Source organism: Rhododendron vialii, chromosome 10a, assembly GCF_030253575.1.
Source record: "Rhododendron vialii isolate Sample 1 chromosome 10a, ASM3025357v1".
Taxonomy (NCBI): Eukaryota; Viridiplantae; Streptophyta; class Magnoliopsida; order Ericales; family Ericaceae; genus Rhododendron; species Rhododendron vialii.
In genome coordinates, this window is record NC_080566.1 from 28,143,701 (window position 1) to 28,155,942 (window position 12,242).

Consider the following 12,242-nt stretch of genomic DNA (forward strand, 5'->3'; position numbering starts at 1 on the left):
TAATTGAGGATCTCCAATTATTACACCTTCCATCACGCAAAGTGACTTGTAAACAGGTGTCCATTCCTAGCAATGTTAAAGGTTTAAGGGCAATTTGCACTAAATCTATATGAACATACTTATAATTTTGCATGTGTGCAAGCAGATCAGTGCGATCCATAAGATTAATTATCTTATCATTCAATTCTAGGCTTTCTGTTCTTTCAACAGTTTTAATTGCCATGCTACTTTTCAATTCAAACATACCATGACGGTATATAACAGAATGACGAACTGGAGGAATAGTCCAGTGATTCAATTGTTCTTGCACATTAGCATATTCTAATAATTCAGAATTTTTAATTCTATCATTGTCAGAACGAAATAGCCTTCTCATATTGAGATGGGTGTGTTAGTGCTTACATAATCCATTATAACATAATTCAGCCCCCTTTTTTTTTTTTTTTTTTTTTTAAATGAAAGGAAACATTCCTGATAGCACGTCTGTCAACGATTTACCGGAGCAATAGGCCAAATCACCCTTCCCGGGTCCTCATGGCCGGACAAATCCGAACGCGACTTGGGTGACGTCCCACTACCTTGAATGCTATCTCACATTTAAGTTTTCACAAAATGATTATAAAACATTTTATTTAAAGTAAAGGCTTCATCATGATATCATGGCTTATGCTTGCACTAACACCTAAATTTAAGCCATATTGGCTCTGATACCAAAGATGTAATGAAATGAAATCAATACAGAGGATCGGGAAAGAACAAACCTTATTATTAGAGGGAAAGAGACTGCAAATATTACAAGAGAGAGAGAGAGACCGAAAGCTTGGTTTTTACAGAGAGAGAGGGCAAAACCAAAAACCTCATGGTGTTTATACTCACCAAAAATTTTTAAACTCGAAAGTTCAGGGTGCCGGGGGGTGGGTGGGGGTTTGCAACATAGCTCCGCCACTAGTATTCTATGCCCCTATTCACACGCCCTCGAATTTTCATGATTTTTTCCTAATTATTTTTAGATTCCTCTTGTCATTATAAATCAATAATCCAAAAAAAAATGACAAATTAAAAATTAACAAATGAAAAAAAAATTGAATAAAGACAAAAAAAAAAAGAAAAAAGAAAAAGAGAGTGCTTATTTAGCCAAAACAGACCTAAGTAATGGTCTCCCTCTAGGCTTTAGATCCTCTGCCCAAGAGATTTGCACCATTTCCCTGTGATATAAGCTTCTTCCGATCTCTATTTGTATATACATATGTGTGTACTACATGTAAGGGTGGGGTGCCCGGGCACCACCTGCTTTGGCTATTACCCTACGTATATGTATTAATGTATATGATCAAGTATAACAAGATCCCCCACGCCATGGACATTGAGAACGAATATGACCAAACTGACGACATCGATAACACACAGTCTGACACTTGAGAAGAGCTCTTGGAGTCCCGATATAAAGAGGTGGCTTAAAGCCCTGCTGGTCCTGAATAAAGTGATCTGATACTCTAGGTTTCTTCCTTCTTGAACTCTCAACACTCTCTGAAGATGATCTTGTGCTAACGACTCGATGCCTAGTTTCTCCCACATTCACACCACCTTGCGTACCTTCCAGTGTCTCGACACCTTTCCCGCACTCAACAATCTCAGGAAACATCGCTTCATCCCTGGTACATTGACTCACTTCATTATCCCCGTTTGCACTACAGCCGTGGTGCTCACGATCCCTGGTCTCACCACACCTATCTCCACGTCTCGAAGACATCCTACTATGGAAGCATAAGAAATGAAATCATCAACATTAGCCACCTAATTATGTGCTACAGGTCTCCAACCTTTCCAACCGAAGTCAACAACTTTGTGCCACTCTATTGTGATATATATATGCAATGTCACATCGACATACTGACTCTTCATGCAAGCACACATGTGATTTTGTAAAAAGATGCAGCAATTTTTTTTTGAACCCATGAGACTAGAAGTCTCCCCACGATCACGAGGTGTTCTAACTTATGCTTTGATACCAAGTTGTCACGCCCTCGATTTTCAATATAATTAAGTAATACATTTCAATAAAAGAGAAACCTCGCATATCATATACGTCCCAAAGGAGTTTCCTACCTGTTTAATTTACAAACAAGTCCTTAAGTTTCGATAATTACAACTTTTGTCAAAAAAAAATTCAATAGTGATTATTTACAAAACCATCTTTAACGAATTGAGATCTTCACAAAGATGACGAAATAACCAGTGATGTCAGCTTCCAAAAGTCTTTTACTGTCAAGCACACAATGCATGCAATCTATTACCCGGCATCAGAACCTGAAAAGAAAGATTTGGTTGAGCTACACTAGCCCATGTCTGGTACAAAAGTTCTTCCCTGGAAGCGAAGGCTCTTATCATTGTGGGTTGCCCATCCAGTTGCTACTTTTCCAGTTGATTGTTGATATCTTCTATGGTTGGCTACAGCTTGAATCCGTTGTTGGCTTCCCTTCTCTTATAGCTAAACTAGCCATTTATCATCGGTTCTTGATACTCAGCGCATCAGCGACATCGTTTGCCTTTCCTCGAACTGTTCTCCGTATACCGCCGTGACTTTAGGGCGAACACTACCGCTGCCAGCTTCAAATTGTGAGTTGGATAGTTTCTTTCATGCGGCCTCAATTATCAAGATCCGTAAGTGACGACATTTCCATTTTGCATGAGTACAGCTCCCAATCCATCTTTGGATGCGTCGCAGTACACTGTATATATCCCATGTATCGTTTGGGAATGATTAATATAGGGGCACTAGTTAATCTTGTCTTAAGTTCTTGGAATGATTTCTCACATGCTTCGTTCCACTCTAACTTAACCCCCTTTTGGGTCAGTCGAGTCAATGGCTTAACCAAAATGGAGAAATCTTGAGTGAATCTTCTGTAGTAGCCAACTAATCCCAAGAAATTTCTAATCTTGAACACCGTTGGGAATCTTTTCCAGTCATGGCCGCTTTTACCTTACTATCATCAACTAAGATTCCTTTTTTTGACACTACGTGTCTTAGAAATTTAACTTCTTTCATCCAAAATTCGCACTTGCTAGCTTTTGCATACAATTTATTGTCTCGGAGTACTTGTAGGACAATTCTCAAGTGGTCTTCATGCTCTTTCTCTCTTAGCGAGCACACAATAATGTCATCAATGAAAGCCACCACAAACTTGTCCAAGCGCGGCGTGAAAATTTGGTTCATCAGACACATGAAGACAGCAGGAGCATTGGTTAGACCAAACGATATGACTACGAACTCGTAGTGTCCGTAACGTGTGCGGAATGCCGTTTTAGATATGTCACAATATCTTATTCGCAATTGGTGATATCTGGATCTTAGATTAATCTTCGAGAAACAAGTCAACCCTCTCAATTGGTTAAACAAGTCGTCTATTCTCGGTAGAGGGTATCGATTCTTGATTGTGACTTTGTTGAGTTGGCGCTAGTCGATACAAAGTCGGAGTGTCCTTTCTTTCTTCTTGACAAATAGGGCAGAGGCTCCTTGGTGAGGTATTGGGTCAGATAAAACATTTTTCCTAAAAGTTTCTGCAGAGTTCTCAACTCTTATAGTTCTGTCGGAGCCATCTAATACAGGGCCATGGAGATTGGGGTCGTACCAGGTTGTAGCTCGATGGTGAATTCCATTTCTCTTAGTGCGGTAATCCTGGCGATTCCTCAGGGTACACGTCCTCGTATTCGCAGACAATGTGAAGAAGATCCAACTCCATTTGATTTGTTTCTTCCAACATGAAGCTCGCTAACCATCCATAAAGCTTTTTATGCTATCTCGTTTTGTGCGCGTTAGGTGCAAAAGGGTCCTGTCTACCCCCCTTAAATGAGTGAGGCTTCTTTTGTGGAAATGACTTTTCGCTTCTCTTATCACTTTCGATAATAGTGCGATGGCTAATAGTCAACTTTGACGTCGAAGTTAATTCTTCTTGTGACCTAAGAATCACAAGCTAAACGTAGGCAAAGACTCCTTCTACTACGATCTATCCATCGAGGGGCGTTCGGAGCTTGAGGTTGGAGTTTAGGTGTAGTCGGTAATCGCTCGTACGAGTTGTACAACCCAGTTGATACTCTATCTTGCGTTGGGATTTGAGTTGGTATTGATCTCGGGATTCACCTAATCATTGTTGTCAATGTAGGCTACGTTGTTGTTGGTATTAGGGCTACGCGTATTGTCCTTACTGGTGGGTTGACAAAATGACCGTAGAAAGTGACGTTGTTGACCTTTTTATCCCAATCTTGTAACGGCTACTCCACGAAGTTAGGTTTAGGGTTTTAAGGGTTTCTAAATATTTGGTTCTTAAAAGGACTTGCATGTAATAACGTTTTCACACTGGTCCAACCCTATTTGGCCTATTTTCGATTATTATCTATCTAGAGAAATGAAATTCTTCTTCGACAGGTGCTCTATTTACTGAATAGCCTCCTTATCCTTTATTGTCGAGATTTTGTCTCATTGCCTTCTTCGGGCTGGGGTTCTTCGTCACATTTGATACATCCACCAATTATAAAAGGAACGGTCCTTTTATCGCTTCCTTTTAATCGGAGTCAACATCGATTTCATCAATTCTCGGAGTCTGAGTTGCGACAGGTAAGTAAATATTTATATGTTATAGTTAGGTAGGATAGAAGTAATAGGTACGATAAACGTTTAACTATTCAGATTTACGCTATCAGAATGTGGTCTACCCAAGGCCGAGAGTTGAACCTAGGCTCTGATACCATTTATAACGCCCCGATTTTTCAGGAGCAAAATAAAATAATTCTTTAGGAAAATTTTGCTAAATAAATAAAATTTTCCAAAATAAAGGTTTATCTATTACAGTCTCAAGATAAATTTACTGAATCAAAATACATTAATTTTAGAGCTGACTCTAGGCTTGACACGAATCCCGAACACACTCGATCTCTGTTCTTGATATTCTTTCCGTGTCAAACTACACCATCATAGAATCCCCTTCATTGAATCCTGCGCCGCTGGCAAATTGATCGCCGAAGCAAACGATTTGTCAGGATACAAACGTATCCGTGAGTAATTAATCACCCAGTAGAATAATCCAACACAATCACCCCTCTTACTTTACAGGTAGCAAACAACAGGATAATAGTAATGCGAAAAAGTAAAACAGAGCTTTTTCCACATAAACCGGTTTATTACTATCCATTAACTTAACGCGTAATCTAAGATCTCATCCGCGAGATCTTTCCTCCCCAACCGCTAGCCATGTTCGGTCCCATGAGATCACTTCCCTTTGCTGTCGCAGATATACGTAAGTTATATACTGAGTGTGCACCCCAATAACTACAACAAATGGAAAGCTTATCATGCCTGAATCACAACTAGGGTTCGCTTATCTTATACGCCACTTCACAAACTACTTCACAATCATCACTGGACTCCCGCCAGTCTATCAATTCGTCACTGGACTCCCGCCAATTTCAATCTTATCATAAATCTCATCATAAATCTCATCACATCTCAAAATCCCGCCTGCAGGCAATCTCTAAAAAGAAAAACTTCTCAATTTATCCATTACCTAGCACCGTCTAAGTGAATTCTATTTCGCATACCACCCCATGTCTCTAAGGTCCAATCTAGCATTCAAATCAAGTAGTAGTGCAACATACAATTAATCAAATAATAAACAAAACAATTAGTAAGTAATGCAATCACACAACTTTTTATGAATGGGCCGTTGCCCTTAATCTCGTATGGCCAAGATGATAATAAGTAAGAACTTTTAAAAGAAATAAAAAAAAATATTTTTTTTAGGCTCTCATTAATTATTTCTAGTTTGATTACAAACTAATTATATACATTAATTAGGTAAAAAAAATATTAGAATAATTAACATGACCTGAATAAGAGTCCTAAAGGTCCTATGCAACCAGTTGAGTGTCAAAAGTTGGGTTCGGAGGGTCGCAAGATTATTTTAAATAAAGATATTAACAAAAGTTGTCGAAAGTAAAATAAATGGATAATAAATTATTTAATAAATAAAATAGGTCGAGGTTAATAGCGTTTCATCTTCGGAAGGTAAAGAGTCTAAATAAAATTACTCGGGCATTAATAATAAAGTTCATAAGGTCGTAAGGTAATTTTAATTGGAAACACTGTAAAAATAACAATAAATAGTAAATTAAGTAAAGAAAAAATATGAAATTAACAAGATATCATCTTTGAGATGCGAGGAGTCTAGGAAAAATAGTTTGGGTGGCAAAACGTTCTTCGGAAGGTCGTAAAGATTTTTTGTTTGTAAAATCTTGAAAGATAACGAATAAATAATTAATAAATAGATAAATAAATAAATAAAATATGATATTAACAATGTATGATCTTTGAGGTGTGAAAAGTCTAGGAAAAATAGTTCGGGTGACAAAAATGAGGTTTGGAAGGTCGCAAAGTTATTTCAAACCGTTTTTAATGAAACCGGTCCAAGTTCGCAGTGGGAGGCCCAGCCGTACGGTTGAGAGCATAATCGATTTTTTTGTTGTTTCGCGATGGTTTTGATGCATGGGTCCATTTGGGGCATATGGTTAAGCTTAAAAACACTTAAATATACTTAGAGAAGGGTTGGATAGGATTATAATACCTCGAATTCGATCGGAAAAAAATACAGCGAACGGTTTCGGTGAATTTTGGCCGAACGGAACGATAGACTTTAATTCGGGACTGACTTCGGACAAGTGGGTGACTTTGGTGGGATGCTTCGGAACTTGGTGGGCGTGGTGTGAACAGAATTCGGGTTCGGGTGAACCGGAAACCCACCTCACTTTTTCTTTTTCTTTTCTTTTTTTTTCTCGACCTCCATGGGCGGAGCTCGAACTCCCACTATTTTTTTTAGTGGCGATGGTTTTGTGTGTTGTTATTTCCGGAGGGAGGGAGAGGTATATATAGAGGTGGGGTGGAGTCGGGTGCAAGGAGGAAGGGGATAAGGTTGTATTTAATGGTTGGGAAAAGATAAAAAGATTAGCCTAAAAATGGGAATAGGGGGATGTATGGCTTGGTGTGGGGAGCAAGCAAGAGAGAGAGAGAGAGAGTTGGTAGGGAGATGGGAGAGAGGCATACGCCTAGGAAGAAAAAATTGGTTTGGAAAAAAATTATGGTGTATATGGTACACAATACACAAATGGAACCTATTCTAAAAGAAATCTTTATAACTAATTTACTAAAAATAATCTTACCAGAATAAAATTTGTAAATCTTATAAAAAAAAAATTTGGGTCGAAAATCCGGGTTGTTACAACATAACCCAGTTCACATAGCCAGTTCACGTAATCCGTTTTCATAGCTAGTTCACATAGACAGTTCTAATAGGGTCAATTCACATAGACAATTATCATAGAAACAATCTCCATAAAAATAGTTTTCATAGAGACAATTTCTCATAGTTAATGGTATTTTTGTTCAAATTAATATTGTTCAGGACTATTTTAAAAATATTGGGTAGAAATAATATATTCAGGGTTGAAATGAAGCCAAAGCTAAAAAAAAGGGGGGGCTAGCCTGTAAAAAAATCCCTAGAAATTAATCAAATTGGACCAATAATTATGAATTTCTCGGACTAAAATTAATGGGTCACATTAATATGAAGAAAGGCCCAATTAATCTTAGACCAAATGGATCGCTGGAATTGGTCTTATGGGCTTTGTTGTCTGATCAAAATCAAAGAGGCCCCTTCGTGAGATTAGTTGGGTAATCTGGAATATTCTTACAACAGGAGGAAATATGCTTGACTGTTAACTACCCAGGATCTCATCATTGATTCATTGGAGGAAAACCTCTAATTACTGTTGTTAACTACCTGTGATCACCTATGACTATTAAGCGTGTTAATGGAGGGCTAAGGTGGTGTGGCCTCCCCGACTGGCGCTCTCGAGAGTCGCCATTCGGATTTTTGAGATGAATGATCCGAGAAACAGAGAGTTTGTTTTAAAAAAGAGAAGACCTTTTGATCTGGCAGAAACCTTGAAAATCTTGAGTTCGGAATTCACGTTACGAACGGGGAAGGTTTTGTTGAAAAATCACCCCTCTTGTCCGATAAAACTGATTTCTACTAAGCATTTTAATTGGAAATTTAATATCATTTGAAAAATATTTGAAAATTTTAACTTTGATAAAACACAAAAGCAAGTAACATGTGCAATTTTAAAATGCTATTGTGAACTAGAAAAATGAAGTGAATGATGTACTATTGTTAGATATTTTGACACTTTCCGGGGTTGTTCAAAACCTTTATTGGTGTTTTTGTTATATCGACTCCGTTTAATTATAATGGGTAGGTTCTTATAGGATAGTTTCTCGCTTGATGCTCCTCCCATTATCTGCGCCAAGTTGACTGCAGCAAAATCGATCCAATTGCGTGAGAGGTAAAAGCAGTACACAACACATCATGCATATTATTTCCAAGATTAAAATTTTTATTCCTCCACGTTTTTCTGTCTGGTAAATCTCTCTGAAAATTCGTTTTCAATATATTTGTATCCTTAATCAATTTTCTTCTTTTATAAAAGCAGACCGTCCGCAAAATTTGCTTTCCATTTTATCCTTCATTAAAAGATTCTCGGTTGCGGAAAAATAAATCAAAAAAGGAAAAGATTGTCTTTTTCTATATATAAAGGGAGTGGACGACACTTTTTTTTTTGGTTGAGAAGAGATTTTGAATACAGTGACGAAAAGAAAGGAGTGCATCACTGTTTGTTTTGTTTTCTCTTCGGCGAAGGCGAGAGATTTTGGTTATAAAAAAAAGAAGAAGGGTTGCACATTTTCGTTTTTGTTACAGGCGAGTTGATAGTTTTCTGGCAGCCCACGTTCTTTTTCTTCGAACGTTTGGTTTGGTTTTCGGGTCACGTTTACATTATATCATTCATTCATTCACTGTTCGTAGTTCTTGGTGCCGTTTACTGCTGTGGCCGAATCTTTTGGAGATTGATTCAGAGCCGGTTGAATCCGGAGATTGGGCGTGAAGTCTGTGGTGCATCTATTGGATCTTGAAGAAGCTCGGGAAGCATCGGAGATTGGCGAGAATAGATAAAAGCTTGGGTAAGGATTTTACTATTTCGCAATCTGTACTTCTTTTTGATTAATAGAATAAATCAGTAGGGTTAGGCCGTGGTTTTGGCTTAGGATTATTTAGGACCCTAAGTTTTTCCACATAAATCGTGCGTCTCTTGTAGCAATTTTATTTTACTGCACTACTTGAGTTTATGTTTGGATTAATCGATAATCAATCCGTTCATCTATATTATTTTTTAATCTGTTAATCTTTATTCAAATTGGTAATTTTTTTAACAAAACTCCTATTCACCCCCTCTCTAGGAGTAAATTGAACGCTTCCGCATAATTTCAACTATGATTCGGATGTATGCCTGTGGAATGGGCCAGAGAGCTATGTGACAGAATATAACGTCGTGCGATAGTATAATACGCCGCACGGTATAACTAATAGCCTGTGCGGTATATTAGTATACTCTGTATATCCCAGGATAATTTTGCATTTGTACCACAAAGTGAATCTTAGTCTTGAAAAATGATCTTGTGTGCTCTGAGTTTCTGAAAACAGTTTATGGAGCCCTTTTCATTCACTTTTGTCGTATCAAACCATATTAAAAACCGTATTAGAACATATAGGGATCTTATTAATGTTCAAAAATAATTTTCAATATAAGAAACTCTCCTGGGATATACCTGCACAGTTTTCAGACAACCTCTACTTCTAAGAAAATAGAGTACAGAACAATGAACAGAGCAACAAAAAGATATGTGCAACAATAGAAAATGCCGCTCGGCACAGAAATAATACCGCGCTGTTTTACTAGAACACCGTGTGATATTTCACTCTCATATTTCTCAGAATGCTTTCATTTTCATGCAATAAAGTGAGCTATTAGCTTAAAGAACAAGCCTGTGTTCATTTTGAGCACCAAGAATAATTTTATTAGACTTTCAGCTCACTTTGTCACATGAGGACATGCTTGAAAGCCTTGTAAAACAAAGACCAATCTGGAAATGAAAATTAAAATACCATCACCAGTTAGAAAATCAAATTTTTTCATTTTGTTCAATAGCATCGACATCAAGATTGATATTATCAAAAGATTTGTCTTGATCTACGAAATTCACTTCAATGCCTTTTCCCTTGGAGGTTTTGTAGAGATCAACCAAATATTTGGGTGCACGACATGTGCAGGACCAATGACATTTTATTCCACAACGGAACCAAATACCCACATAACTTTGAGATATATTACGTATACCCTTCAATTTCCCCATTGATGTTTTCGCCTTTCTAGACCACTTCTGGGCGTACAATGTGGCATTCTTGTGAGTTGGTCTTTGAATGAATCCCATAGGGTTTCGATGACATTGATTATTACCGCGTTGAAATCCAAGTCTATGATTATGGTTTTGATGACGTCTATTTGCCTCAACAACTGGGTTGACATTGGTTGACCAAGATTTGTGATTATTCATCAAAGTATCATTTTCCCTTTCGACAACAATGGAACATTTAAATTCCAGATTTTTGATGTTCAACATATTCTATAAAACAACAAAACATTTAATAAGAAACAATCTAATTAATGACACATGTTTAACTAAGAGAACTAAAGTCAAATAGTAATAAAACTAAGGGACCAAAATGTGATGACCACATATATGCAGATTTAATAATGATTTCTGAAGACTCGAAGGGGATAAGTGTGATTCTCATAAGGAAAAATCAGAAAAGATAGATATCCTAGCTCTCTAAAAGAAGAACCAGTTGGTGGGGAATTTTCAGTGGCCACTTTTGTCCAATTTGGACAATTTTAGCCCTCTGTCGGTTTGTCTTCTTTTTATGCTGGGTGAAATGGTCATATTCTTGTCTTTTGAAAGAAGACGAAAGATTCAAGCTCTTCATTATTTGATTTATTTCTAACTTTCTCTTTCTGCTTAATGCAAGGAAATCATATTCTGTAAATATAGATATAACACAAATTGTTAATTATGCACACATAATTTTTATAACAGAAATATCTTGTCTATATTTTCATTACTCATAATTAAAGATGAAGTAATGGTCCTTGAATAAACAAGTTATTTTAGCCCGTAATATTTTCTCCTAAATAAAAGTACTAACAAGATTAGTTACACTGGTCAATAAATAAATTTCAGAGAAATTAACATCTACCATAAGAAAGTTTATGTTGCATAAATAAACAAATATGTAACAGATATATCAACCACTAGGGCTAGCTTGGTGGCCAAACTCAACAACTTTTGTCACTTTTTTCCTAAGTTTTTATTGAAAATATTTACCGTGATAAGATTGATAAAATGAAATCAATAGTAAAAGAAGTATTCTTCTGGAAAAATACTTTGAGTACGCTTTCAAAAATCCATTTTTTTTTCTTGGCGTAGATTACTTCAAGTATTTGTAACAGATATATCAACCACTAGGACTAGCTTGGTGGCCAAACTCAACAACTCTTGTCACTTTTTCCCTAAGTTTTTATTGAAAATATTTACTGTGATAAGATTGATAAAATAAAATCAATAGTAAAAGAAGTATTCTTCTGGAAAAATACTTCGAGTACGCTTTCAAGAATCCTTTTTTTTTTCTTGGCATAGATTACTTCAAGTATTTATCAATACATAAGGTACTTTCACTTTATTGATAATTAAAATACGTTAAGTATTTATCAATACTTCAGGTACTTTCTCTTTACCGATAATTAAAATACTTCTGGTATCAGCGGTACACTACTTCTAGTAGGACACCCTCTTTATGGTTGGAGCTTCGTGCTGATAACATGTTATAAAATTAAAACAGATCATATTAAAGAAACTTGTATAAAAGTTAAACAAATATTGAACACAATATGTATATCAAATAGTCCTTCAAGAACTATTGCGATTATTACTCCTAACTTATCATATTCTCATTACCTTTCTGTCTGTTTCTTTTCTTTCCTTCCAAATTGGTGTCAAAACTGACTACCCCTAATTCTCTTATATAGGCAAAGTGAGAAACGTCAAACTCTGCACATTGAATGATGTTTGCCAACCTCTTTACTATAATTACAACAACAAGCATTAATGTGGTTAGCCAATATTGACTTCATAACAATTCTGATATAGTTCCTCCGTTCTATATTGAGAGTCTACCATGAAAAGTCTTGTCATTTTTCAAATAAAAAAATCAACTACTTCGGTCTATAATTTTTGAATTTTTTCG